Source organism: Oratosquilla oratoria, chromosome 18, assembly GCF_046742065.1.
Source record: "Oratosquilla oratoria isolate Oo_2021 chromosome 18, ASM4674206v1, whole genome shotgun sequence".
In the NCBI taxonomy this organism is placed as follows: domain Eukaryota; kingdom Metazoa; phylum Arthropoda; class Malacostraca; order Stomatopoda; family Squillidae; genus Oratosquilla; species Oratosquilla oratoria.
Genome location: NC_134794.1, coordinates 28,310,853 through 28,318,514, shown reverse-complemented (window position 1 = coordinate 28,318,514; position 7,662 = coordinate 28,310,853).

The following is a 7,662-nucleotide window of genomic DNA, read 5'->3' as shown; positions in this document are numbered from 1 at the left end:
TGTGCACGAATTCCTGTTGGAAATTATTGGTCTAAGTGGGGTTCCCTCTTTATGAATTTTAGGGAGACCGTAAAAGTTAGGTAACTGAGGGTTGATCACTAGTACATCATTATTGAAAAACTCATTTTAAACTATCTTCGCGCTAGTTTGTTGAAATCAGTCACTGTGCTTTTGAGTGGGTTTTTGGTCAGCTGTTCAGTCTCTCTGTCCTCTAATAGGTCAAATACTTTCGAATTATAATCTGATTCATTAATAATTACTATTTTATCCCCTTTATCCTAACACTTCCAGTTCAAGTTGTGTAATATTTACCTCTTACACAACTTGAACTGGAAGTGTTAGGACTTGGTATCAGTTTTGCCATGAAACCTAGTAAAAATCATGCCCTTGATTATATCGTTGGTTTTGACAAGTTTTTGGCTTCAAATGAATATGATAAGGACTTACTATGCTTAAAAAGTGTTTTGTTACAAGGATATTATGAATTGTTTCAGTGAAGGATGCGGTTTACCTAAACGCTACAAAACTGCAGTAGAAAATCTATCTAGACGTAGAGATGTCATCATCACTAACCCAATAACATGATCCATGTATCATTTTTCTGGTAACACCCAATATATTTCATTTGATTAAGAATTTTTTCCAGGATATATGGTTAAAGTTCTTTGAAATAAAAATGAATTATTTTCAATCCTACAATATGCTGTATTACAGAGAATATCTGAGAGCAAATGTTGAAATAACACTAACTTCAGACGACACAAATTTAGAATAATTTCTATTTACTTATAGTTTTGATTTTTTTTTTTATGATAAAGATAATCCTTTTCTTTCCGTATGCTTAATACTGTATCAGACTAACACTTGCTTTCCTTATGAAATAGTTTGTTATATGAATGTACGTACAGTATGTATGCATATTATATATATATATATATATATATATGTATATATATATATATATGTATAAAATATATATATATATATATATATATATATACCCGAATAAATCACAAAAACCCATGATTCACAAAATGGGTAATAAAATCACTTGGAAAATAAATTGAAAGGTGACCGAACGTTTTTGTCTATTTGAGACATGTCTTAAATAGACAAAAACGTTCGGTCACCTTTCATTTTATTTTCCAAGTGGTTTTATTACACACACACACACACACACACACACACACACACACACACACACACACACACACACACACACACACACACACACACACACACACACATATACATATATATATATATATATATATATATATATATATATATATATATATACATATACATACATGCATATATATATATATATATAATATATATATATATATATATATATATATGTGTCTTTTTATGTATATGTGAATGTACGCATGTCCGTATATATGTATGTATGTATGTATGTATGTATGTATGTATGTATGTATGTATGTATGTATGTATGTATGTATGTATGCTTGTATGTGTGTTTTTCGCATTTGCACTTATGTATGTATGTATGTATGTATGTATGTATGTATGTATGTATGTATGTATGTATGTATCTATGTATCGGTGGCGCAGTTGGTAGAGCGCTGAACTGCCACCATAGTGGCCCGAAATTCTAGGTTCGAATCCTGCCCAGGGCCGAAATTATTTTGGTACCACTGCGCTTCGGGTCGTTACTCTGACTCTCGTGGGCGGGGAGTTGGGTGTGTGTGTGTGTGCAAGGTCATAGCATTGCCCATAGATCGGACCTACGAGCTCTGAGCTCTCTTCCAGGAGGGAAATAGCTGTCGATCACGAATCCAACACGTGATCCAAAGACCAAGTGAACACACACACACACACACACACACACACACACACACACACACACACACACACACACACACACACACACACACACACATATATATATATATATATATATATATATATATGCATGCATTGTTAAAATTGACAGCGTTAGTGAGGTTGTTGATCTTCTTGTGAGTATTCTCCAGTTTTTTAACCAATATTCTGCCATTTGGAGGGTGGGCATAGACCAAGTTGCCAAAATGATTCATTTATTTCAACGTTTCGTCTAACAAAGAGACATTTTCAGGAAATTCTGTAACATAGATAATAATGACGTACAGAAATAAAGAAAACAACATGTAAATCTAAACAATTATACAAATATAGAAATAAATATCAATAAATGCGCAAATTCACACAAATTAACACTATACATGGGCTGATGGGGACCGTTACTTACAATAGTTAAAAGGTCCGATGAAATGACGAAGAAAACCCTTCGCTCGGTGACATATATATACGCACCTAGCCGGCTTGGGTGGTGGTGGAGGGCGGGAGAGGGGGCGGGGGTGGTATCTCCTTAATACGTGAAGAAGAGGGTTGGGGGAGGGGTTGGGGGGTTAGGGGGTTGCGGGGTCGGTTGGGGGGAGGATGGAAGGAGTGGGTGGGAGGAGGTGGAGGGGGGGTTTCGGAGAGAGGTCATGCTCGGTAGTAGCTTGGCCGTGCTGCTAAACAAAGCGATGACAGAAGTCATGTTGCATTGGATATTAATGATAGGACTACATTCTCTGATAAACATAGCTTCTAGAAGCTTAAGTTTATGTACATCCCTATTGCTTGCTATAATCCTAGTGTTTGAAACTAGGTATTCACGGGTGGCTGTTAGGTTATGGTATTCTGGTCTTAGCTTCACGACGGAAATGAATAAGGATGGCAAACTCCCTTTCCTCGATATTTTAGTGGACTCTTCTTCCGGGGAATTTACAACGAAGGTGTACAGGAAACCTACAAACTCTGAAAAGTGTTTGAACTACAAAAGTGAGTGCCCGACTAGCTATAAAACCAGTGTGATTAGAGCGTATGTCCGGAGGGCTATCAAAGTGTGTTCTTCCTGGCAGGCTCTGCATACAGAATTGCAGCACATCCGCCAGATTCTGGTGAATAATGGTTTCCCTAATAGTGATTTTGATGTAATATGTAATAAAATGTTGTGTGACCACCTTTCCCCACAAACATCCCCTAAGCCCCAATTCATTGATATATACTACCATAACATCTTCAACAAGGGTTACAAAAAAAAAGAAAGAAAAAATTAAAGACATCATCACTAAGAACTGTCATCTGGTATCTAAAGATAAGGAAATCCGGGTGGTTGTATACTACTCCAACCCTAAAACTAGTTCATTGGTTATAACTAATAACTTAAATAGTAATACTGAGACTATGTCTAAAACTAATTGTGTTTATGAATTCATCTGTAGCACCGGGAACTGTGTAGCCCGTAAAACAGCATATATTGGTTTTACTAGATGTAGTCTCAGTAGGAGAATAACTATGCATTTACAAAATGGGGCTATAAAACATCACTTAATGAAATACCATAACCTAACAGCCACCCGTGAATACCTAGTTTCAAACACTAGGATTATAGCAAGCAATAGGGATGTACATAAACTTAAGCTTCTAGAAGCTATGTTTATCAGAGAATGTAGTCCTATCATTAATATCCAATGCAACATGACTTCTGTCATCGCTTTGTTTAGCAGCACGGCCAAGCTACTACCGAGCATGACCTCTCTCCGAAACCCCCCCCTCCACCTCCTCCCACCCACTCCTTCCATCCTCCCCCCAACCGACCCCGCAACCCCCTAACCCCCCAACCCCTCCCCCAACCCTCTTCTTCACGTATTAAGGAGATACCACCCCCGCCCCCTCTCCCGCCCTCCACCACCACCCAAGCCGGCTAGGTGCGTATATATGTCACCGAGCGAAGGGTTTTCTTCGTCATTTCATCGGACCTTTTAACTATTGTAAGTAACGGTCCCCATCAGCCCATGTATAGTGTTAATTTGTGTGAATTTGCGCATTTATTGATATTTATTTCTATATTTGTACAATTGTTTAGATTTACATGTTGTTTTCTTTATTTCTGTACGTTATTATTATCTATGTTACAGAATTTCCTGAAGATGTCTCTTTGTTAGACGAAACGTTGAAATAAATGAATCATTTTGGCAACTTGGTCTATGCCCACCCTCCAAATGGCAGAATATTGGTTAGAAAACTGGAGAATACTCACAAGAAGATCAACAACCTCACTAACGCTGTCGATTTTAACAATGCATGCATACATGAGAATCTGCTCCCCAGATATTCAAATATATATATATATATATATATATATATATATATATTGGAAAATTGTAAACACCAGACTCAATTGAAGGGTTTATTTGCCCGACGTTTCGATTCCCGTCCCGTCATACCCCCTGAAGACGATTCCTGGACGGGAATCGAAACGTCGGGCCAATGAAACCTTCAATTGACTCTGGTGTTTATAGTTTTCCAATATGGATCCCAGACTCCAAATCTTCACGTATATATATATATATATATATATATATATATAATTCACATATACATATACTTGTACATATACATGGGATTTTTTCACGAGCGTACAATATACTTTGGTGATTTGTCGTCTGCTTTTTGTATGACGTTTTCAAGCATCGAATCGCATCTATAACAACTCAATTTCTTTTTGCCAGATTACTCATTCTTCCTGTAACCCTGTTCGAAGATTCTAACATTACTGAAACTACATTTATTAAAAGATAATTCGATCGTTCATGGGCTATCGAAGCATAGGACCAGAATATCCTGTCTCCTATGGTCCCTTTCGTCGTCTCTTTCTTTTCCTGGGCGAGGCGTCGAGCCTAAGGTACGGAATTTCATAAACCAGAGTTTTTTCGTGTACATTCTCTGGAAGTTCCTTTGTGCGTCAGCTCCCCTTCTCTTTTCGCGGCCTCTCGTTTTGATTCCTTATATATTTCATCGCATGCCCTTAGACTCGAGTACAAAGTAAAAAAAAAAAAAAAAAAAAAAAAAAAAAAAATAATATTTATATTTACTGACTTTCCTACTTACATATATACATATATACGCACATGCGTACATACACACACACATACATACATACATACATACATACATACATACATACATACATACATACATAAGTGCAAATGCGAAAAACACACATACAAGCATACATACATACATGTGGCATGAGTAAGGCAACGCCGAATGAGTAAAAGCCACCGCGCAAGAGTAGCGTGACTATTTCTATGGTAGCGTCTCGCGTTGGGTCACGTGCTCCCGCGTTAGGTTGGCGTGGGACGCGACCTAGCGTGACCATTGTTCTGCGGCGCGTCATCACGTGACCCAGATGCTAGCAACTGATCGGATGACGCGCTAGGCTGACCCGCAGGGCGACTAGCCGCGGCCGGACATAGTCAGAGACTCTCTGACTACGCTACTAGACAGCCGTGAGCCTAGCGGAGTGCTGGTTACAGGACACAAAGAGTAAGTGTGGTATTCTATTCACAGTGCAAATTAGTTCTCTCTCCCATTAAGCCTCCGATACACATTTCATATTCTGTGCTACATAATAAAGAGCCAACACATTCTACGTGTTTTAGTCATTTAGCCTAACCATTCGGACACCTTACCATATACATACATACATACATACATACATACATACATACATACATACATACATACATACATACATACATGCATACATACGGACATACATACGTACATTCACATATACATAAAAAGACATATATATGTGTATATATATATATATGTATATATATATACTGTATATATATGTATATATATATATATATATATATATATATATATGTGTGTGTGTGTGTGTGTGTGTGTGTGTGTGTGTGTGTGTGTGTGTGTGTGTGTGTGTGTGTGTGTGTGTGTGTGTGTAATATAACCACTTGAAAAATAAAATAAAAGGTGAACGAACGTTTTCGTCTATTTAAGACATGTCTTAAATAGAAAACGTTCGGTCACCTTTCATTTTTTTTTTTTCAAGTGGTTTTATTACATATTTTGTGAATCATGGGTTTTTGTGATTTATTCGGGTATATACTATATATATATATATATACATATATATATATATATACATATATATATGCACACACACACACACATATATATATATATATATATATATATATACATATATATGCATATATATATACATATATATATATACATACATATATATACATATATATATATATATATATATAATATGCATACATACTGTACGTACATTCATATAACAAACTATTTCATAAGGAAAGCAAGTGTTAGTCTGATACAGTATTAAGCATACTGAAAGAAAAGGATTATCTTTATAAAAAAAAAAGATCAAAACTATAAGTAAATAGAAATTATTCTAAATTTGTGTCATCTGAAGTTAGTGTTATTTCAACATTTGCTCTCAGATATTCTCTGTAATACAGCATATTGTAGGATTGAAAATAATTCATTTATATTTCAAAGAACTTTAACCATATATCCTGGAAAAAATTCTTAATCAAATTAAATATGTTGGGTGTTACCAGAAAAATGATACATGGATCATGTTATTGGGTTACAGGGAGTAAAGACTTGTTTTAAATTCGGGAATGTATATCAATATGCATATGTATATGCAAGTGTATATGCATATGTATGTGTGTTTGTGTATGTGCATATGTGTGTATGTGCATAAACAATTGATCCTGAGGTATTACATCTAACCAAATCACCAATTCATCAAGTCAGGGAAATCAGACAAGAAATGAGAATCAGACAAGAAACAATGGTCTCAAACTGTCCGGAAATAGATTCAATTTGGAAGTAGGTAGAAACAACTTTGCCAACCGTGTAGTTAATGAATGGAATAAACTTCCTGCACAGGTAGTGCAATGTAGTTCAGTTCGAAGCTTTAAGAATAATTTAGATAAATACCTAAGTAAGATGCTGTAATGTTTTTAATTTATCTTATATTATTTGTTTTTGTTTTGTTATCATTTTCTGTCTGATTTTCATTTATTATTAGTTATATGTTAATTTATTATTATTTACTATTTACCTGTTTGTTTATTATTTAAGTATACCTATGCATTTATTTATGTATTTTATCTGTTATTTACATTATCATAGTTTTTATTTATTATTTTATTATTAATATGATTTTTTTTCGCATCCGACCTAGATATGGACCAAAAGGTCTCCTGTCGGCATGCTCCGCCTTTGTAATCCTTTGAAATTATCTCGGTTTAGACAAAATAGAATATATGATGCATATCACTTCATCAATGAGATGATTTTAGGTGCACAAGTGTGAGAACGTGGCTGCGGGGCTGAACAAATAAAAATAAATCGTCTAGTGTGACATCCCCCCCTGCTCTATCACCTCCCCCCCCCCGGACCCCCGTCACCACACCCCCCCCCAAAAAAAAAAAAAAAAAAAAAACGAAGAATGCCACCACATCGAAGAACCTTCAGATTAAATCATCCGAAAATATCTGGCCGATCAGTTTCGCGCTTTTCTCGAATACCGTCCGAATCGTTTCACATCTCTTCGATCGCAGCCCTGTTCGTCACCCGTTGGCTGTCTGGAGGAGGACGAAAGTTTATGGAACGTTCCTTCTAGAAAGATATTTAATAATGATCTTCTCTTCCCATTCTTCCGTGGAGTTTCGTCCGCCTTCTCTTTCCCTTTCATCCTCCCCCCCCCACCCTCGCCAAAGATCGTGACATTTATTCTGTTTAATACAC